This window comes from Musca autumnalis, unplaced genomic scaffold (genome assembly GCF_047663935.1).
Source record: "Musca autumnalis isolate F117 unplaced genomic scaffold, ASM4766393v1 scaffold_1, whole genome shotgun sequence".
Classification (NCBI taxonomy): domain Eukaryota; kingdom Metazoa; phylum Arthropoda; class Insecta; order Diptera; family Muscidae; genus Musca; species Musca autumnalis.
The window spans coordinates 183,712,075-183,736,818 of NW_027411644.1; the positions used below are offsets into that span (position 1 = coordinate 183,712,075).

The following is a 24,744-nucleotide window of genomic DNA, read 5'->3' on the forward strand; positions in this document are numbered from 1 at the left end:
ACGACATTAACCCCAATGATCTCGGGCAAGCAGTAATTTTGCCGGCTACCTTCATAGGAAGTCCCCGCCATATGCAGGAGTATACGCAGGATGCAATGACTTATGTGCGTTCATATGGTCGGCCAGACTTATTCATTACATTTACATGTAATCCAAAATGGGAGGAAATAAAATCCATTTTATCGGAAGGTCAAACATCGGTGCATCGACATGATGTGATAGCGAGGGTTTTCAGGCAGAAGCTTATATCCCTGATGGATTTTATTGTAAAACTACGAGTGTTTGGCGAAACCAGATGTTGGATGTATTCGGTAGAATGGCAGAAGCGTGGATTACCTCATGCTCATATTCTTATATGGTTGGTGGAAAAAATTACACCCGATGTGATTGATGATGTTATATCTGCGGAAATACCTGACATAAGCATGGATCCAATTCTACATGAAGTTGTTGTCAAAAATATGGTTCATGGACCATGTGGACTAATTAATCAAAATTCTCCATGTATGGTAGATGGAAAGTGTTCCAAAAAATATCCAAGGCAATTAGTTCACGACACAATAACTGGTATTGACGGTTATCCGCTTTATCGTCGTAGATCTACAACTGATGGTGGTCACTCATTGCAATAAAGGTGGGAAACAACGACATAGATATTGATAATCGCTGGATAGTCCCTTATTGTCCACTTCTGTCCAAAACGTTCAAGGCTCACATCAATGTGGAATGCTGCAATTCAGTTAAGTCGATAAAATACATATGCAAGTACGTAAATAAAGGTTCAGATATGGCTGTGTTCTCACTTGAAAATCCCAACGATGAAATAAGTCATTACCAGATGGCTCGCTATATAAGCAGTAATGAAGCAGTATGGAGAATTTTAGGATTTCCTATTCACCAACGTCATCCTACTGTTGTGCATTTGTCTGTGCATCTGGAAAATGGACAACGAGTTTATTTCAATGAAACAAATGCTCGGGAAAGGGCAGTGGCACCTCCAGCAACAACACTAACCTCATTCTTTGAATTATGTATAAACGATCCGTTCGCCAGAACTTTGTTGTATGCACAAATTCCGACGTATTATACATGGAATCCAACATCAAAAAAATTTCAAAGGCGCAAACAGGGAAAACCCGTTGAAGGATGGCCAAATGTATATTCGACCGATGCTCTGGGCAGACTATATACCGTTCATCCACAAAATTCGGAGTGTTTCTACTTGCGACTACTGTTGGTCAATGTATATGGTCCGACATCTTTCGAAGACCTAAGGACTGTGGATGGAGAAATATGTCCATCCTATAGAGATGCATGCAACAAACTCAACCTTTTGGAAAATGACTTACACTGGGAAACAACACTTGAAGATTCAACAATTGGAAATAATCCTTATCAGATTAGGATATTATTTGCAATTATTTTAGTTTCTTGCTCACCATCCAGCCCTAGAGATCTTTGGGAGAAATTTAAAAATAGTATGGCAGAAGATATTCTAAACAGAGAGAGAACCATCAGGGACGATGCATATCTGGAATTTTCGGAAGAGATGTATAACGAGGCTTTGATATTAATTGAAGATAAATGTTTGCAAATTCAAAGCAAGACACTTTTACAAGTGGGTATGATTTCTCCGATTCGATCTGACGAAAATGTGGGTGAAATTGACTTGAGAAGAGAAGTCACGTACGATGCACAGCAATTGCAAACATTTCTTGCAGAAAAAATACCACTTTTAATGCCAGAACAAAAAGCGGTATACAACATTGTTGGGGAAACACTCGACACGCAATCTGGGGGACTGTATTTTATTGATGCACCTGGAGGAACAGGAAAAACATTCTTAATTTCTCTGATCTTGGCTAAAGTTCGGTCAGAAGGAAATATTGCATTGGCCGTTGCTTCGTCAGGTATTGCAGCAACCCTTTTAGACGGCGGAAGAACTGCACATTCTGCTTTTAAGCTACCTGTCAGAACGCAATTTATGGAAGATTTTGCTTGCAACATTAAGAAAAATTCTTCAATGGGAAAAGTACTGCAATCATGCAAAATAATAATTTGGGATGAATGTACAATGGCGCACAAAAAATCTTTGGAAGCACTAGATCGGACTTTGCAAGATTTAAGAAACAGCTCTGCACTATTTGGGGGAGCATTGATTTTATTAGCGGGAGATTTTCGACAAACCCTACCTGTTATTCCAGGATCAACACCAGCAGATGAATTAAATGCATGCCTTAAATCATCCTCTCTTTGGCGCCACGTTCGTACATTAAAACTAACAAAGAATATGCGTGTACAACTTCAGTGTACCGAATCATCCAGCAATTTTTCCAAACAACTAATGGATGTAGGAAATGGAAAAATACCAGTTGATCCAGCCACGAAATGTATATCATTCCCGACCGATTTCTGTAAATTAACAAAATCTGTCGAAGAATTAGTAGATTGTGTGTTTCCCAACATTGAAAATAACATCAAAAACAGTCAGTGGTTATGTGAACGTGCATTACTTGCCCCAAAAAACACTGATGTTAACGGTATCAACAGCACGATACTACGTAGTATAACCGGAAATGCACGAACATATAAATCCATTGATACTGTGGCAACTGAAGACGATGCTGTTAACTATCCAGTTGAATTTCTAAATTCGTTGGATCTTCCAGGCTTTCCACCACATGATTTATTCCTAAAAGTGGGTGTACCTATTATTTTATTAAGAAATATAGACCCACCTCGCCTTTGCAATGGTACTAGATTAACAGTAAAAACACTATATAATAATTTAATTGAGGCAACAATTATAACGGGGAAGTATAAAGGTTCCACGGTTTTGATACCTCGAATACCTCTAATTGCAACCGAAACACCCTTCAATTTCAAAAGATTGCAGTTCCCTGTACGTTTAGCGTTTGCAATGACTATTAATAAATCCCAAGGACAAAGTCTAAAAGTATGCGGCCTAAATTTAGCGAGTCCTTGCTTTTCTCACGGTCAGCTGTACGTAGCATGTTCACGTGTTGGTAGACCCGATGATTTGTTTGTTTACGCTCCCGAAGGAAGAACAAAAAATATTGTATATCCTAAAGCATTACAATAAATACCTTATAATATTGTTGAATTATTTAATTTTTAATTTAAAAGACACAAAATATTACTATATTAATCGGGGTTGCGAAGCGCACCGGGTTCAGCTAGTTCAATATAAATACATATTTGATTTGACAAAACAATTCGAATTACATATATTCAATGTATAGAAACAGATTAAATTAACTTAACTCTGAAATAAACTTTTCCATTATTCATAAGATATAAGTGAAATGGGTAAGTAATAAAATCTAAAATTGGTATTTAAAAAGTTGTATCCCCCTTCAGAGAACCAACTTCATTCGAAGCTCTTGCATCGGACAACTTCGGCCATTCTAGACGATATATATATCCAAAGGAGTCAGGCAGGGGTGTATACTGTCTCCATTACTTTTCAATATTTATTCAGAACAAATATTTCACGAATCGATCAATAGATTGCGAAATGGCATCTATATAGGCTGTTCGGTTTTAAACAACATTAGATATGCTGATGATACAACTCTAATGGCACATAACATATCCCAACTTCCGAACCTTGTGGATACACTCGCAACCTGCAGTGAAAAATATGGCTTAAAAATTAATATCCAGAAAACAAAATTGATGATTGTGAGCAAAAAACAAGAACACAATAACGCGATATTAAAAATACACAATTCAAACGTAGAGAGAGTTAAGACTTTTAAATATCTTGGAGCTACAATTACCGAACAATGGGACTCCTCGAAGGAAATAAGATGCCGAATAGAATTGGCGAGAGATGCATTTTTGAAATACAAGAGAATTTTTACCAGCCATGACGTCAATCTTGAAACGAAGACTCGATTTGTCAAAGCATATGTCTGGTCAGTCCTACTGTACGCAATGGAGGTGTGGACAGTGAAATTTGCCGATATTAAAAAGTTAGAAGCCTTTGAAATATAGGTATATCGGCGAATATTAAAAATTCCTTGGACTGCTCATGGTTTCAAATGCGGAAATATTGAGGAAAATGCATTGCGAAAGAGAACTCATCGCAACCATAAAGAGAAGAAAAACTGCGTATTTGGGACATATTATGAGGAATCAAAAATATAAATTATTACAAAATATAACCCGCATAAAAATTTAAGGAAACCCCATTAGAGGAAGAAAAGAGCTAACATGGCTTGATAACATCACGGAATGGACTGGTATTCGAGATGTCACAAATCTATTAAGCATGGCGAGAGACAGAGAGGGATTTACGGATTTGATAAATAATTTATAAAAACAAATAATGTATATATGTTAAATGTCATTAAATTGTATTGGTCGCTAATATTCGGAAAACGAATGTGCAAATAAAGAAGAAGTAGAAGAAGTTATTTTAGTTTTTGTGTAATAATCTTTATACCCTACACCACTATGTGGGGAGGTTATTATAAGTTGGTTTTGGGCAAAAAGTTTGTAACGCATCGAAATAACCTATACATATATATACCAAAATTAATGTCTCGACGAGCTGTGTCGATCTGGCTATGTGCGTCCGTCTGTCCATCTAAACTTTGTAATCACGCTACAGGTCGCAATTTTAATCCAATCGTCTCCAATTTTTGGGTGTTGATGAAGGTCCCGGAGGGAAAGAAGCCTATTGATTTTGGTGATGTTCGGATAATATTCAGGGGTTGGAATGGGCAAAAAACTTATTTGGAGAAAAAGTCAACATTTAATTTCAAAGCGAATATCTCCGCTTCTATATGAGGTATATCAAAGCAAAACCTGCTAATGAAAGTAGAAAATATCACTTTTACAACTATTAACGTAGGTTGTCGTAAGTGGTCAAACAACGAAGATATCGCAATAGCCGCTAATAGAACCCAAATTGTCATTTCTGCGATTTTAAAAATAATGACGAATATCACAGCTTTGTTTGGGGACCTTCCAAAAACAAAGTCTGACTATGAGAGTAGAAAATCCCATCTTTACAATGATGCAAAGTAGGTTGGCGTAGGTGGCCAAATAACGGAGATATCGCAATAGTCGGTAATATATCGCATTTTAGATTCACTTTGGCAGTTTTGTTGAGATGTGTGTTTTACTTACTATTTGTAGGTAAGTCAAGCTTAATCTCATATTTGTTGTTTTCAAATTTAAAAACAACAAGTTTAAAGTGGGATGTAGTTAAAATTTATTACTTTAGGGGATGGCAGAGAAGACTAGTTTTGTCCAACGCCACTTGGACTCATCAGTTCTCTTAGTTCTTTGTATTGAAACAAAGAACCCTTCCCCAATTTTATGACGACTCGTGCTCAAGAATAAGTGTGACTGATGAATTCGTTTAAATGCGAATTCAACCGAAACACCTAAAAACTCTCGTAGTCGCATAATAAAAAAAATGTTGTAGCTATCAAAATTCTCTACAAGATTGGCCTTAATGATATTTTCGTAGGTTTTACAACTTTTGAGATATAGAAGTTGCAATTGGGACAATTCAAATTCAATTCAATTTTGTATTGTCTCCTTATAAAACAATGTCATGACTGCAATTTCCCAACTTAAACTTATATATCTAAAAAAATGGTACAACCTAGGAAAACTTACATAAGACAGTCTTGTAGAAAAATTTTCACAGCTATAAGATTTTCTCAGGTCCCATGCCGATAAGACTTGCCTTATCCAAGCAAAATCGCGAATCCCTAACAAAAACCCTAAAAATGTAAACTGAGCTTCTTTATCTCAAAAATGGTACAGCCTGAGAACAAATTGTAAACGTCAATCCTGTAGAGCATTTTCACAGCTACAACATTTTCTTTAGCTCCATTTCGATTGGACTTGCGGTTTCCAAGCAAAATCTTGAAAGCCTAAAAACATCTAAAAACGTGAATTTTGACCGCGATTTATTTAAAAATCCCTACAGCGATTTTTTCTTGTTTTTGGATGTTTCTCTTCTATGAACATTGCAGTTTCAGAATTCACAAAAACTTCCCCTGTGTAAGCGGTTTTCATTAAAAGTTAGTTAAGGCACACCCTTCATGAAATTGTTTTATAATATCTCAAAAATGGTAAAACCTACGAATACCGTAAAGGTCAATCTTGTAGAGAATTTTCATAGCTACAACATTTTCTTCAGTTTCATTTTGATAAGACTTGCTGTTTCTAAGCAAAATCGTGAAAACCTAAACAACCCCTAAAAATGTCAACTTGAATCGCGATTTATTTAAAAAGCGCTCCGGCGATTTTTTTTTGTTTTTTGATATTTCTCATCCATCAACATTGTTGTTTCCCAGGTGTCAGCACGATCCATTTAAATTTGGTGTATTTACGGTTTTGCCTACATAAGCTAATATTTGGCAAAAAATTCTTAAGTTCGGTCAACATTTTAGTGTAGCTCCCTTACAAAGGTATCTCCCGATTTTATGTATTTCGAGGGTCTTGACCACATTTTCTAGTATATTTATCCGTAAATTAGGATTTATGGTTGTGAATGCCTAAGAATTCATTGTGCGAAAATTTGTCAATATAGGTGTTTTGGTATAGCCTCCATATAGAGGTACATTAAAATTTGGGTTTTTTCGAACATTTTAGGCATAGGTTGCAACTAAACTGTCTCAAATTGTGCATTTTGAAGGGATTGGACATATTTTTATCAAACATCATCTCCATATATTCTCGTTTTGGAATAACCTCCATATAAAATATTCTGCTACTTTTTTAACTCTAAATACTTTTCAAAAGTAGGGCAAAAATTGATACATTTTAAATTAATTTATAATATGTTTCTAAACTTCTTTTGCATTAAATATATTTTTCTAAGATTCTGATATCTACCTGAAGTTGACGATTCCATTCTAAAATTACCACTTTTGATGTGTAAAAAATATTACACTTTATATGGTGCTTTTTATGGTGCTCTTCAAATTATTAAAATTCTTTAGATTTATCACAGTGTAACTATAGAAGTAAACAATATATGATAGGCCGGGGCTGATTTGTGTGGAAGGAATAAACCTTAATAGGCCCTTCGCGTTTCTGATTCCTGGGATTGAACTGAGCAAAAAAGTCTACTGGACCATATGTCTTCGATGAAAATCGAGCCTCCCGATTTTGACTTTAAGTTTTTTATCTACGTTTTTTGACATCTTGGCATATAACAGCCAAACCATTGAGATTTTCGAGCCTACACAAAGACAAGAATTGTAGCCAAGATAGTAATTAAGAACTATCTAATACATGGGTGCCACCGTGGTGCAATGGTATGCACGCCCGCCTTGCACGCAGAAGGTCGGTGGTTCTATTCCCCGGCCAGGCAAGATCAAACATTTTTCAACGGTGGCAAAATACCCTCAGTAGTGTTGGCGGCATTTCCTGAGTATTTCAGCCTTGAAAAACTTCTCCACAAGTGGTGTCTTAAGACACGCCGTTCGGACTCGGCGATAAACAGTAGGTCCCATATCATTGAGCTAAATATGAATCGGGGTGCACTCATTGATATGAGAGAAGTCTCCCTTGCCCCGTATGGGATGTTGTGGAACAATATTTTGTAATACATCGCAAAAGCATTGGAACGCTTTTTCAGACATAACTGAATTTCTCACAATTTTCAAAATAAATATTAAACAAAACAAAAATTTAAATTAAACAAAACAAAAATAAATCGACTCAGAAAGTGATTATATGTATATCCCCAAAAGGAACTATGGGTCTATTTCGTTTCCTTTTGTATGTTACATACAAATGCACGAAGACATAATACCCCTTACCTCAGTGTGGTGTAGGGTATAAACACGACATACTGTACAACAATATCAAGGATATTTCCACCATTTTTGGCATAACTCAAAATGCACAAGCAAGACGCATGTTTTGTTCGCTCAATATTAATGAAAAAATTTCTCATGACCTTCTCGACATTTTTTTATTATTATTACAGTGTTTTATTTAACTTGCTTTGGTGTGTGTTTAGTTCAAATCTGGTAACTCATTTTTAACACAGTTGCAGTTTACCAATCGAACTAAAACTTTGCACACTTTTCAGATGTGAATGGCAATACATGAATATGAAATAAAAACCATATTGGTCCATTTTAACACTGTTTTATAGTGTTTTATCTAATTTGCTTTTCAAATCTGGTAACTCATTTTTCACATTAGTTGCAGTTGACCAATCGAACTTAAAATTTGCACACTTTTTAGATTTGGATGACAATACATGAATATGAAATCAAAACTAATTTTGGTCCATTCTTACAGTGTTTTTACGGTGTCTAACTTGACCTCCTTTTCAAATCTGGTAACTGATTTTTAACACGGTTGCAGTTTACCAATCGTACTAAAACTTTGCACACTTTTCAGATTTAGATGACAATACATGAATATGAAACCAAAACCAATATGGGTCCATTGTTTCCTATAGTCCCCATATAACTTTACCACCCGATTTCCGGTATTTTGCTTTTCAAATCTAATAACTCATTTTTCACGTAGTTGCAGTTGACTAATCGTACTTAAACTTTGCACACTTTTCAGATTTGGATGACAATACATGAATATGAAATCAAAACTAATATTGGTCCATTCTTACAGTGTTTTTACGGTGTCTAACTTGACCCCCTTTTAAAATTTTGTAACTGATTTTTAGCACGATTGCAGTTGACCAATCGAACTAAAACTTTGCTCATTTTTCAGATTTAGATGACAATACATGAATATGAAACCAAAACCAACATGGGTCCATTTTTTCCTATAGCCCCCATATAACGGTACCACCCGACTTCTGGTATTTTGGGGATTTTGTCTTCATTTTTAGCCCGAATTTGCTGTAACTTTGCTGGAACTTCCCCACTAAAAATTGTGGTGGTAGGTTAAGGTTTAATATTGCCTCCATATAGCGGTACCACCCAATTTCAAGCATTTCAATCTACATTTTCTGCTCAAATGGACTGTAATTCGGCATTTGGGGTTCTAAGTGGTCAAAAAAATGTATTTTCTCAAAAATTAAAAAATAAAAAATAATTTAAAACAAGTAAGCAAAGGCTATAGTCGGACGGGGCCGACCATGTGATACCCTACACCACAACCTGTAGGAATTAGCTATGTGCAACCGCCTTGCACGCTGAATGTCCGAGTTCGATTCCCATCAAATTGTCAACGGTGGCAAAATACCCCTTAGTATTGTTGGCGATATTTCCTGAATATTTCAGCCATGAGAAACGTCTCTACAAGTGATAACTTAGGACACGCCGTTCGGACTCGGCGATAAAAACTAGGTCACATATCAATAACATAATATGAATCCATTGATATAAGAGAAGCCTCCATTGTCTTTACTGGGATGTTTGTGGGAAAATATATAAATTATACATTTCTAAAAAAAATATTCGAACATTGGAAAATACATATTGATTAGCCCCTCCTGCTACATGTTCAAATTGTCTTCGAATATCCAGTTCCTTTTTTGAATACACCTAAAATAAATAAATATATATACCATGTAGTTTGGTCTATTTGATAATTGGGAAAGTTGCGAGTTTATTGAATCTATCGTCCAAAATTGTGCACTTGTACCTCACATATGTTTCGAAAATAGAAATTAAATTTTGCATGCAAACAAATTCATAAATCCCAAAATTATTCACACTTAATTACACAGCAAAGAAGATAGTATAATTCAGCTGTGCTAACGGTAACACGAGTTTGCTTCAAAATACGTGGAATCTGTAGGTATCGTAATATGGGGCTATACAAAATCAATTTTAGTAAGCTAACCTCTGAGTTTTGAAAAAGTTTGAGAATTATTTTTTTAGGTTTGTAATTTTAGTTGGAGCCGGCAGGGGTTTTTGGAACTTCTGGACTATTATCTCAGGAAGTATGACTTACCCCTGAAAAGGGACCACAATAGGGACCGAGAAAAGAACCTTCTTCAAAAAAAACACAATTAAATTGATCCGATACGGGTCCTCAAACTGCACTTTTCCGAAATTTTGTGTGGGAGGTAATCGAAGGACGGACCGATATAGTCCATATTCCAACCTGACACATGCTGAAATAACACGATGTGTAAAGTTTCGACCAATCTGCTGAAAAAAATTCAAAACTATTCGAGAGGACTCTTAAATTTCCCTTTTACGAATTTTGTGTGAAGATGTAGACCGGCATAGTCTTAGCAGATCTATATCTAAAAGGAATAATAATATATGGAAAGTTTGGAGCAAGTCGATTGCTCACTTCACCAGTTATCGTTCACATAATTTTGAACTTTTTTGGGGGGGAGGTGTGGACCGACATAGCCTATATTCGAACTTAAACAAAGTTTGGGCAAAATATTACGATGTACAACATTTGGTTCTAATCGGTAGATCCGTTTGAGGTTTATAGTGCGCACCAGCCAGCTAGACATTTAGAGAGACAAATGAACGGACAGGTTTAAATAGACTCAAAATTGTCTGAAACGAATTCCGTCCAAACATGCCTGGGGTCTAAAACCAATATTTCGATGAGACACATCTTTGGTCGTATAGTGTTTGTATCCCCTTTACCCTAAATCCTGAGGTAAAAAATAGGTGGCGAGGCAACCCCATGTTGCAATATTTGTATAAAAAATCCAATTTGACAACTGAACTGAAAATTGCTGTGTCATGATAGAGACAATTTGTAGCATGGGAGAAAATTTTTGTTCTCTACACAAAACCCATTATATATTAGGTAGTAGGCCCGTTATCTAGCAGACACATTATTGCAATTTGCATCAGGGGAAAGGTCAGTAGTTATTATTCCATATGTAGGCTACTTTGCCTGTATATGCCCTCCAGGAATTAAAATATGGACCAAAAATAAAATTTGTATATTTTTCATACAAAAGTAATGGTCTATGTCACCCCCTAAATAATATCAGATCATCATGCAAAATTATAGACATTTTCTTCTACCTAAACTCTTACCTCGTGCAAAATTTCGTGACTATTGAGCTATAATTGCGACCTCTACAGTGTAAATTACTACACTACAAACAAAAACTGGATATATTAGGCTGTATCTCTGTTATCTGATCACTTACATCAACGTAATCGACATCAGTACAAAGGTCAAGAGATCGTCTTCCAAATATAACTCAAAAGGGAAGTATGTGTCTTTAAGGAACAAAGATATAAGCTGTATATTAAAATTTTTGACAATTTTCACACAAAAGTTCTGGTCCATTTAACCATCTAAATATTATCTGATCGGCATCTCAAATTGCAAGCTACTTCTTTGTCATATACTCTTACCATATTTAAAATTTCGGGTTGATCGGACTGTTATTGCGACCTACAGAGCCGCTACAAAATTGGACAAAAATTATGTTTTTGGTCCATTTCACCCGCTAAATATTTCTCGATCATCACCAATAAGAATAGGGATCTATTCTGGCCTGAACCCGACCTCCATACAAAATTTCGTGACGATCGGTCCATAATTGCGGCCTGGAGCGTGTTTACAATTTATAATGGACAGACGGACGGACGGACGGACGGACGGAGGGACGGACGGACACACATCTCAAAATCGCTTTATCTCGTCGAGATGTGAAGATTGGTATACCACATTGGGGGTCTCCGACGAATATTTCGCGGTGTTACATGAATTTTTACCAAAACAAACTTATAATACCCTTTTCCACATTGTGGTATAGGGTATAAAAATTAAGTTTCAGTGTTTTATTTAGAAATGCACTTAAAACTAAAAAATAATTTGTCGCTTAGCCTCAATAATATATTCTTTTTCATGATAGAATCTCTCAAATAAAACGCTTGCCGTTTAATTATGCCACCATTCATAATTTAAATGCAAGCGTTTTATTTGGGAGATTCTATCATGAGAAAGAATATACATATTTGTTGAGGCTAAGCGACAAATTATTTTTTAGTTTTAAGTGCATTTCTAAATAAAACACTGAAACTTAATTTTTTTTAAATTATTTTTTATTTTATATTCCACACACATTTTGATGAATTTTTTAAATATATTTCTACAAGACCTTTTCAGAACAATTTTTTTCTCTGTTTGAAATATTCATTTTGAAAATGCCACGTTTATGTAGCAAAAACTACGTTAAGGTATTTAAAAGCAGCAAAATTTAATACTTTTCATCTGTTTCTTAAATCTTAAAAATATGTTCAACTTTAACACTGTGCTACACGAAAAGTAAACAATATACGACTTTGGCCAGTGAGGTAGAATTTTGTACTCGTTAACCCTGTCAAGAAAGATTACCAAAAATTTGTGTTTAAATTTTTCAATTCCAACGTGCGTGGTGGAGGGTACAAAATTTCGCCCTGCCAAACTCGGTGTTGTTATTACTTGTTTTTGGTGCACATTGCGTTCTGATTAGCTTTCGACAACTTTTATAAATCAGGAATTCCCAATGATGCCGACATTTATAAATTTATTGGACCAGTATTCACTTTTCTTACATGAATCCAATCTCCACGCACATACGTTTTTCAATACCCAAACTTCTTGTGAGGTACGTATGACTGATATCAGTTTTATATGGGATTGTTAGCAGTTTTGAGCCTTAAATTATTTTCATATTTTTTCACAAATATTGTTGTATATCGTGGCAAGGTGGGTGCTTCTTCAAGGGGGTCCATATTGAAACGTGAACTTATTCCCTTATTTTTTTTTTGTACGTAAACATTATAGCCCATTATATCAAAGTTCAGTCATTTCGGTTGGATAATGCGGCTTAACGCTTCAAAATAGCGAAAAATTTTTTAACCATTCTATGGGGGCTATACCAAACGTGCACCGACAAGTTTGGATTTTTTGGAAATACTTAAATGAAAAACTGTAAACGAAATATAAAATCCTACTTAAGACCTGTTCATAAATCACACCATCATATGGACTGACGGGCGGACATGCATAATTCGAATAATTAGTAATTTAATTAGATGCTGATGATAATTATTGTTGTTTATTGTTCTCTATTGTAAGTATGTTGCAAATAAATGTGCAAAATATCTGGAACCAAAGCGTGTTGTAGGGTATGTTAATCGATTTTATTAAAATTAAGTTGTTACTTAGTTGATAGTCCACAGCATGTAACGGTCTTATTGCAACATTTTACACTTACATAACATCCAAGGAATGTAAAATCAACAGTTAGTGGAACACTGTAAGATGACAGTAAATATTTTGGATTTCAACATTTACATTAAAGTCCACTGTTATTTTTATCCGTCCCCAATTCGACATCCACATTCCACACTGTACATATATTCCACAAAAGCCACAATGAATTCCATTGGTCTATAATATTCAAGTTCATGTGAGACTTTAACTTTATGTCGGCTTTTCGTTGAGAGACAGTTGGCCACAAACCTTGCCTGACAAAACATGTTATGCTAAGTAAACGGCATTAACATCTATAGGTCATAACCGCTGTTTTGTTGGTTTCTAGTGGTTAGCTGGCTGACTGCTTGGCGGGCAACGTATTTGCTTTGGTTTGTCTTTGTTTGTGAAGTTTGCGAATTTTGGTTAAAGTGTCTACGATGTTAGGTTTTGTTGTTTTGTGCTTTCTTCCTCTTTGACATTATCATCCTTACAAAGTTCATTCGTTAATTCTGCAAAATCATCGAAATGCGTACAAAGTACTTACTTGACTCTCTCATTGTTGTGGCTGTGGCTATTAATGCTGCACAGAGGAATTTTATGTAATATGTAAGTGAGTTTGTATGTAAGTTTGTACCATGCGTGCTGAGTGAAATATGATATTGTCGTCGGCATTGACTTTGGGTGGCTGAGGTTTTTAGGGCTTGGGTCCAAGGGGGGGCTTTCCTTGAATGACATTGTTTATTGTTATTGTCTTATTATGCAAATATGTTCGAGAAATATTGTATATTTTTGGGAAAAATCACTTTGCCTATAGATAGGTTTTAGTTGTTGTTGTACATTTTCTTGTGGTTAGCAGACAATGTACATATGTAAGTAGTTTGTTTTTTGTGTGGTTGTTGTATGAATTTGTTTATGTGGCCAAGATTAGCAGTAGGTTTAGTTGTTTTGTTTTGGTCATTAGCTCATAGCATTATTGTTTTGAAATCGTGCAATAAATCCAAGTGTCAAAGCTAATTATAGATTCTGTTTCTTAGTTTGAATTGTTAGTAATCAATTTAATATATGAACATTTTTTAGTAATGATATTGATAATCTATTGAATGCAATAAGTTTTGCGGTAAAAATATTCGTTTTTCTAAACACAGCAGTTTTTTTAAGGAAATCAAAACATTATATCCATAAGATGGAAGATATACTTTTTCCTTCACTGTGTAACACATCTAATATTAATATTCTATCCGTGACTTGGCAAAGGATCCTAGTACTTTAATAACAAAAAGGAAACTATTTTTTTATGCTAACGAGTGCCTCATCGAAATAATGGTTTTAGACCCCATGTATATTTGGACGAAATCCATTTCAGACAATTTAGCCATGTCCGTCCGTCTGTGACTGGAGTGCACGATAACTCTCGAACGTATATACAGATTCCGTCCAAAATTTGTCTTTCGTAGTATTTTATCTAAACTTAGTTTAAGTTCGAAGATGTGTTATATCGGTCCACTCCTTCCGGTACCTCCCCCACAAAAATTGGAAAATGTTGCACCCGATTTGGTCTATAGGTTGCATATCGTGAAATTTCTACCAGACTTAGATGAGGTTCCAATATGGACTCAATCGGTCCACTCCTTCGCGTACCTCCCATACAAAATTTCGGAAAAGTTCAGTTTAGGACCTGATCTCCAATTGCTTTGATTTTTGTTGTAACTACTTATATTCACTGCTCTCATATGACGGTTTCATCAGGAGGAAGTCCGTACTTCCTGAGAAAATAGCCTGAAAGTTGCAAAACAACTACTGTGACACCGTGTGTAGTGGTTGAAGCGCAAGATAACTCTGGAACGAATCAACCGATTCGGTTCAAAACTTAGCCTTCGTGATATTTTGTCCAAACTGAGCTTATGTTCGAAAATAAGATATATAGGTCCACGCATTCAGGTACCTCCCCCACACAAATTCAATAATGTTCAAAAAATTGTGCGCACCATAACTCTAGAAGGGAGTGACCGATTTGGTCCATTCTTTGTATATCCTAATATATCTACCAGATATAGATAAGGTTGGAATATAACCATATTTGTCCACTCCTTCGGGTATCTCCCACACAAAATTTTGGATAAGTTCAATTTAAGACCTGCCGTCGAATCACTTTGATTTTTATTGAAGCAACTTACATTCGCTGCCTCAATTACGACAGTAAAAGGTGTTTCAGTTGCATGTCCATACTTCTTGAGAAAACAGTCCGAAAGGTGCCATAGTGGGGTTATGGCACCACATATAGTGCCTATAGGACACGATAACTCTCGAACTGATCAACCGATTTGGTCTAAAATTTTGCCTTCGTCATATTTTGTCAAAACTTAGTTTCAGTTCGAAGATGGGCAATACCGATCCACAGCTTCCGGCACTTCTCCCAAATATTATCAATTACATACATATGAATTTCAGGCCAATAACACTGTGCAGCAGCATTTTTGGTGGGTGGAAAATTCCATTTGGGAATGAAAGCCCTTGATTAGTATATTAAGAACCCAAAATAATTTTCCCCCATAGGTCAAGTTTCTGAGATATCGCGTGATAAATTTTTTGATTTTCCCCCGATAATACTTGGGAAAATAGCTTCATATCTCTCTTTAGCGTTATTGTAGCTTCGTTTTGACAATACATGTCTGCAGTCAAATCGATTGGCGAATCTTTTTGTAGAATATTTCATTCTTCTAACTCAATTCCTTTTATATACTTTTCGCCCTTTATTTCTTGAGCCATAGTAAAAGTACCACAAGATGATATTTTTCAACATCCAAATATACTACAAAAATGTTGCTCAGAAGATTTTAGGTACTGTTCTCGTTGGCAACTAATCAATATTTTCACGTTTCAATTGTCCTTTTTGATGTTTACTCCGTCTTGGTTCAGAAAAAAACTATGTTTGGTATTTCTGTATATTCGATATTGGTTATTTATTGGTATGTAGATTTACCAATTGGTTATTGCTTATGTAGACATCTGGGGTGCTTTTGAAATATTTACCAAAAAAAAGCTCCTGTAATTAACAACAAATTCTCATGGAGGACAGATCCGGTTATCTCAACTTTTTAATCGGATATTCCGACATTACAATCGATTTTTGACCCGGTTTTAAGTAACCGATTATGTATATATGCATACCATTACAAAGCTTATTGAGTTGTCAATCAAATGAAATTAATTTGCTAGTTGCAGTGCTAGAACAAAAAACTCGTTTTATTGAACCGATTTTAAGGAAAACCAGTAAGGAAAGGATAAAAGTCGGCGGGGCCGACTATATAATACCCTACACCACTGTGAATATGTGAAATATATATGGGAGCTAAATCCAAATCAGAACAGATTTTGATACAATTTTCGCATTTATTTCTAGACCAAATTCCGTCATATAGTCCAAATTTCATCAAAATTGTACATATATAGCGTGTTTCGTGCATCAAATACCACAAATCGGTCGAAAATATATATGGGAGCTATATCCAAATCTGAACCGATTTAGATATGATTTGCCACAGTTATTTCTAGACTAACCACCGTTACACATTCCAAATTTCATTGAAATCGGACAAATATAGCGTGTTTCGTGCATCAAATACCTCAAATCTGCCTAAAATATATATGAGAGCTATATCCAAATCTGAACTGATTTCGATATAATTTTGCACACTTATTTCTAGGCCAAATCCCGGCAAACATTCCAAATTTTATTGAAATTGTACATATATAGCGCGTTTCGTGCATCAAATACCTAAAATCGGCCGAGAATATATTATAGGAGCTATAGCCAAATTTGAACCGATTTCTATATAATTTGGCACACTTACTTCTAGACTAAATACCGTCGTACATTCCAAATTTAATTGAAATCGGACATATATAGCGTGTTTAGTGCACCAAATTCCTTAAATCGGGCGAAAATATATATGGGGGCTATATCCAAATCTGAACCGATTTCTATATAATTTGGCACACTTATTTCTAGACTGAATTTCGTAGCACATTCCAAATTTCATTGAAATCGGACATATATAGCGTTTTTCGTGCACCAAATGCCTTAAATCGGGCGAAGATATATATGGGGCAATATCCAAATCTGAACCGATTTTTACCAAAATAAATAGCGTTCGTCCTTTGGCCAAAAAAACTATCTTCCTCAATTATCATGCGAATCGGACAATAAATGGACCTGTACTTTGTTTACAAAAAAACATGGACAGACGGACAGACAAACGGACATGCGTAAATCGACTCAGAAAGTGATTCTATCTATCGTTTCTATCGTTTCCTTTTGCATGTTACAAACTAATGTACAAAGACATAATACCCCTTACCACAAGGTGGTGTAGGGTATAAATATCGCTACGCTCATATATAGCCAAAATTAATTACTCTGCCATTAAATGAGATATCGAAGTGAAACTACGTACATATAGTCCCAATAAATAAGAGATGATGTACAAAAAAAAAAAAAAATGGGCGCGGTCCGCCCACTTTTGGTTTTATGAGAAACAAAATATTTAATATTTGCTAGATCTGTAGTGCGATTCTGCAACTTTTTTTAATAACGAACCGACATCGGTAGTTAACGAAAATATTCGGTTGAGTTAACGAATGTGCTATTCTGTAACTTTATGTTACCGATTGTAGAAATCGTTAGCACATACCGACGAATATCGATGGGAAGACAAATTGTCAAATAATATACATATTTTAGTATTTATTAATGTATTTTTAAGTTAAAAATATTATTTCTTCGCAATTACGAATATAAAACGCGAAAAGGAGTACAAATATCTTCTCTTGGAAGGAAGGTGCCTACAATTAGTGTCTGCAAGTTGGGATACTTGCCATGCGAAACCCAGGAGTAACTACAACTTTAAAAACGTCAAGTGTGTATGTGAGTACTTCTAGGAGGAAAAGGAACAATACAAGATTTTCATATATTTTGCTGGTTTTATTCCAGGATATGAAGAAATATATCATTAGCCCCCACCGTAATAACTCGGCGAAACAAAATATAGAATATCCCCAATTTATCAATTTATGGTTTTTAAGTGAACAAGAACTTGTCTAGACAAATAAATATGCATGTGTGCATCTACAGCGTCTTATGTGAATCAACAGAAGCTGCATTATTTATGTTTACAACAGATTCATATTTTTAACGTATTACTGGCATAAAATAGATGTATGTAAAGATCATTGGTCAAAAGGTCACTTCCTATTGTAGTGAATTGTATTTTATAAATGCATGATTTAAAAATTATAAATTTGGTAAAATCCTTCCTATTTGTATGTGAAGCGCTGTTTTATTTTTTCTAACTGCAAAGGAAGGGTCATATTTTGGGTTGTGGCGCTTTGTGCGAAAATTCTGAACAGCGCAATAAAAAGAAGAGTTATGTAAAAATAGAACTTTGAAGTTTCACATAATTAAGCTCCTTCGGTGACGTTCGTGGATCCACGTTACCGCCATTTGAGACATTTATTCATTTCACGCCCATATTAAATGGAATTTCTCATGACCTATAGTTCGGAAATCCGAACTTATAGCATTTTGGCTTCAATACGGCATAAAAGCCAACGAACGCCTCTTAGAAAGATAGTGTTAAGGGAATTGGTATAAGCCTTACATAATAGTACCACACTTGAGTTCTTTTGAAGCGTTAGCTTACGATTTTCCTCTTTAACAAGTAAGACAAAGGTTAGAGCAGCCTCCAAGGGAAAGTTATGAGTTAATCGAAGTTCTACAACTTTCTCTTTGGTGGTCTTTATACAGCTTCAATAAAATCTGCGCTGGCGAAAGCACAACAGTGGCGAAGCTGATTCATGTTATCATACATAGTTAACCCTTATGTAAACGCTTTAAGAAGATTTTTCTCAATAAGGCAGAATTTACCTTGTGTACACTCCTCATTAACATAACATATGCACATATAAAAATGCCGGTTCTAAAAGAAATCAGCAAAATATTGCAATAATGTACTGTCGTTAAGACTTAACAACAACTTTTTTTTGGTTTTTAACTTAACAATAATTTTCGGTAATTAACGACAAAATTTACCGACAAAAATCGTTAAAATTGGTATACAGAATAGCACTTACGAAAATTATCGTTAACTACCGACATTTGTCGTTAATTCTGTCGTTAAGGAGTTACAGAATTGCACTACTGCTGTAAAAATTGTACATAATTTACCATAGAAATCTAATACAAACATATTCTATCCCTTTTTATTATAATATACAACGTAGAAATAAAATTTATCGTGGTATTTTCAAGACACTCGCCAAAATTACGGAAGTTACGACCCATTTGACATCTTTATTTTCAGTGGACTATAGACGTGGACACACCACGCATTTTGACATATAATACGAAACAAACTTTACTTGTCCTGATGACCTAATTCTAGTTTGAAGTACTCAGTATGTTCAATTATTTACTGTCCATTCGCGATGAATATAGAAAAACCTATTTGAATCGAGAACACGACATAGGAAAACGACAAGGAAACGAAAATTTGGGTAAAAATCTTAATATAGGGTCCTGAGCTGATGGAGGAAAACTGCTTCCGGATTTGAAAATAACTTTGAGTTAAAACACAAAAAATCGGATGAAACAGAGAGACAATTCCTTGAACCCCATTGGGGGACTTCCTACAGTTCTGCCACAGTGTAGGGAAGTAATTGGTCCAACATCAGAAGGCATTTATTCGGTGGATGAAACCCATTTGTAATTAAAACGGAAACACAAAGTGTTTAAACAAACTGATAAGTTTTGCGTAGTCAACGTCCTTTTCAATCAGTTTTGTTATATAATTTAGTAAGGCACATTTTCTGGCACTATTTTTGTTTTCTAGACAAACCTCAAAAAGTGCACTTCTTGGTTCATTATAATCAATTGCAGCCATTTTTTGTGATTAGAAACTAGGTTTCTCGGGTATTGTTTTTGGCAAAATAACTCAGCTGTACCTTGGTGCACATTTTTTGCGCACTCCACTTAATATTTTACACCTTGTTTTTAGAGATTTTTTTCACCAACATCGATCAATAATCAAGAATTAATAATAATATAATACGTAGTCTCAGTACGAAAATTTTTACCACAGCGACAATTTAGCAGAATTTTCTACTCTAAAAAACCTATTATTTTACAATTTCTCAAATCAGACTTTTGACAGCCGTTATTTTTATTCCTACTGTTTTTGTTGGTTTTTCGCAACATGTTTTAATTACATATGCTCTTATGTATTACATAATAAAAAATCATGAAGATCGGCGAAAATAAATGTTTCCAATTTTGGCCACCTAAATGTTAAGAAAGTCACAGTGTGCGGCGATGAGCGTTAAACACACAAACCTTGTAGTCGGACACACACGCTCTGTGCCACCGTTCTCATAATTTAGTAAAGAGTAACATAAGTGGTTATTTTTGTTTCCATTACTTTGTAATGGTTTACATAATGACTAACGGATCCGAATTTTTGCTGGGTAAAGGTGGCCTTTAGAGCAATTTCTTGAAAATTCAACGCATAAAAAAATTCGACATCGATTTTCCCATTGAGTTAAAACTAGCATAATGTACATAAATATTGCATATTGTCTCCGGCGAATATTTCGATCTTATGGCGGAGGACATAACAATAAACAAGGTATTAAGATAAATAATTCCTGAACGTTTTTTTACTATCTATCTACAAATGTATGTATGCATCAACGAAACAAACCCACATCCAATTAACCGTTCAACATTTTACGCATAAGTCATTAAATTCTGATTTATTATTTCCATCATCCTAAGGGTTTTTGGGCGATTTGCGAAATTCCATTCTCACTCTATTACTCGTATATGGTATTTATTAACTAATAGCCAATTTTTCTTATTTTGGCCAATAAGCTTCATAAATAATGTGGTATTATAGATATTTTTAGCCCCGTCAAATCAATTCATAATCTCTTAAGTACAAAAACACATCCATATAGAAATCGAATAGAATGTGTAACAGACGGAGAAGCATTAAAAGAAATGTTCGTATTTTCTGAAGCACATCGTCCACGTCGAGTCCAATCAAAAACTCGTTGTTCATTTGACATTGGGATAATTGCTATGAAATGTGCCACATTCGGTGCAAAAGCATATGACCAAAGGCGTCTAGTTTGTACATCTTAGCATATCACACAATCGTTTACACATAGTCTGTCTGTTTGCAAGACACATTTATCCAGAAGCAACGATAAGACTTCAACAATGTTGCAATGTATGAATGTTATTGAAGTTACATCAAATTCAGGCGAATCGGTTTGATTGTATGTAGGTAAGTTTGTCTGTATCTGATGAGCTGTTAATAAGAAAATCGAATTGTCATTACAATTGCTGTTGAATTAATATGCAATGCAATACGCGGGCAAATTCTAAATGGAAAATTTTATGAATGAATGGTAAAAGAAGTTATGTGGAAATTAGAGATGTCAGTTGCCTAAGGGATTATGAATAAAAACACAAGTTGTACAAATTGTTTCATCAGAAAAAATGTCAATTATCAATTATTTATTTGTCATTTTCTTTGCTACACATTGAAATATTGATTGGAGACTGTATAAGGAATAGCTATTCCTTATCAGCATAAAATTCTAAGTCGAAACAACGGTGTCTGTCCGCCCATTTGGCAGTTGATATCAAGGTGGTCTTTGCATTTAAGTTTCCTATCTAAAAGTACTCCCAAGTATTTAACTCTTTGGAAAGCGCTTATTGTCTTATTTAGGAAAACTGGTTCCTCGAAGGCTCCTACTTTCGTTTTCCTAGTAAATAGACATAAACACGTTTTTTCGGCCTAACGTTTAGGCCTCTTGGTCTGGCTATTTTACAAAGCAGATTTTGATTATTTCCCATTAGGAATATTATAACGTCGTGTGCATAGCAGATTGGTTCAAATCCTTCGTCGGTTAAGGACCATAGACTTTTGTCGTAGTAACCCACAGAGGTGGTGACAAGATCCTTCCCAGTGGCGTTCCTGGGAAAACTTTGTCTCATTGTGCTACATCATATAGCAAGCAGCTTATCCATATATTCCTCAGCATATAGTTTATCTACTTCCTAAATGCCCGGTGTACCTGAAACTCGTCTAAGAAGTGGATTTGCATTTCAGTACTGAGTTGAAAGCACCATCGATTAGGGTGGAAGCACCGTCGATTGAGAATTTCAGCTACAATTTTTTAGCGAACAAGTTATAATTTTATATTTAAGGTTCTAAGGGGGTTCTTCTGCACCAAAAATTGTCAGCATAGGTCCTTGTTTAGGTATAGCCTCCATATAACGGTACCTCCCGATTTTCTATATGCTGATGGTTTTAGCTACATTTTTTGACTGAACGACCCGTCACTTGACATTTAAGATTACCTGTTGTCACGAAACTTCTCCACTAAAAATTGTCAACATAGATCCATGTTTTGGAATTACAACCATATAACCGTTCCTCCCGATTAAGGTATTTTGAGGGGTTTGCCTGCATTTTTGACTGATCTATTCGTTATTTGATATTTAATTATCCCTTCAGTCAGAATTTTCTCCACAGACAATTTTCAATACATGTCCTCGTTTATGTATAGCCTCCGTATAACGGTACCTCCAAATTTTCTGTATTTTCAGTGTTTAAGCTTTTTTTTTGACTAAACTACCCGTAACTTGGCATTTGAGATTCCCGCAATCACTAAACTTCTCCATCAAAAATTGTCAACATAGGTACACGTTTAGGTATAGCCCCCATATAATGGTACCTACCGATTTTCTTTTGGGTGTTTTATCTAAATTTTTTGACTGATTTTGATATTTGAGGTTCCCTGCAGTCACGAAACTTATTCAGCAAAAATTGGCAACATAAGTTCATGTTTAGGTGTATCACCCATATCATGGTACTTCGATTTTCGGTGTTTCGAGTGTTTTAGCTACATTTTCACGAAGCTTCTCCACCAAAACTTATCGCCATAGGTCAATGTCGATTATAGATAATTTAATAACTAGTTTTGTTGACCGAACTACCTGTAATTTGGCATTTGAGTTTAGTTAAGTAAGTAAGCTGACCCATTACAGAACATTTGTTCCATAAGCCGAACTAAGAAAATATCTCCATTTCTATCTGTTTGTTGCTTCGCTTTTTGGAATACCGCGTCTTTCCATCTCTTTTTCCAATTTTGAGTTTGCCAATGGTTATAAAACGTCTCCAAAAATTGTCAACATAGTTCAACGGTTTGGTACGGCCCTATAAAACGGTTGTACTGATTACAGGTTTTTATATCCTCCACCATAATATGATTATAAATTAAATTTGTCATTCCGTTTGTAACACATCGAAATATATAACGTATGTATATTCTTGATCAGGGTAGAAGTCGATATAACCATGTCTGTCTGTCCGTCCGTCTGTTGAAATCAAGGTACAGCTCGTAATTTTGAACATAGATCTTTGTTATTTGGTATAGAAGTTTGTATTACTCCTAGGATTTTTGGTATTGCAAATGGGCTATATTGGTCTACGTTTTGATATAGCCCCATAGAACTGTACAACCCGATTTTCGGTATTTTGAAGGGTTTAGCTTCATTATCACACTGAAATGGCTGAAATTTGATACTTAGTCTTCGTTTGGGGTATAAAACTTTCCCTCGGAATTTTGTCGGTACAGATCTCCGCTTTCATATAGCCCCCATAGAACGGTCCCCCGGATTTCCGGTATTTGGAGGTTGTGGCATAAATATTCCACCGAACTAGTTGAAATTTGGTAATTAGTCTTCATTTGGGGTATAAAACTTTCCATACGAAATTTGACTGTATAGGTCCACGCCTTAATATAGCCCCCATAGAATAATACCTCCCGATTTTCGGTATTCCTCCGACATGGATGAAATTTGGTACTTAGCTTTCGTTTGGGGTATAGAACATTCCCCTCGAAATTTGGCGGTATAGTTCCACGCCTTCATATAGCCCCCATAGAACGTTACCTCCGGATTTGCAGCATTTTGGAGGTTGTGACCACAATAATCCATCGAAATGGCTGACATTTGGTATTTAGTCATCGTTGGGGGTATTCAAATTCCCCCTCTAAATTTGTTATTTGGTATAGGTCCACGCCTTCATAAAGCCCTATAGAACGGTACATCCCAATTTTCGATATTTTGAACGATGTGGCCTCAATATTCCACAGAAATGGCTGACATTTGGTACTTAGTCGTCGTTGGGGGTATAAAAATTTCTACCTGAATTTTTTAGGTGTAGGTCCACGCCTTCATATTGCCCTTATAGTACGGTGCATCCCGATTGTTGTGGCCACAACCTTCAAAATACCGAAAATCAGGCACCGAAATGGCTGAAAATTGGTATTTAGTCTACGTTGGAGATAAAAAATTTCCGACTGAAAGGTTGACGTTCCGATATAGCCCCCATAGTACGGTACTTGAGGATTGTGCTGTCAATATCCCATCGAAATGACTGAAAGTTGTTATTTAGTCTTCTATGGGGTTACAAAATATTCCAGAAGCGAATTATCAGTATAGGTCCACGTCTTCCTATATCC

The 24,744-nt window shown here is 35.4% G+C and overlaps 1 pseudogene; it reads left to right on the forward strand.

The window, feature by feature from the left end:
- The first annotated feature begins 254 nt into the window (after nt 1–254).
- Nucleotides 255–24,744, forward strand: part of LOC141389556 (uncharacterized) — a 162,629-nt pseudogene continuing 138,139 nt past the window's right edge.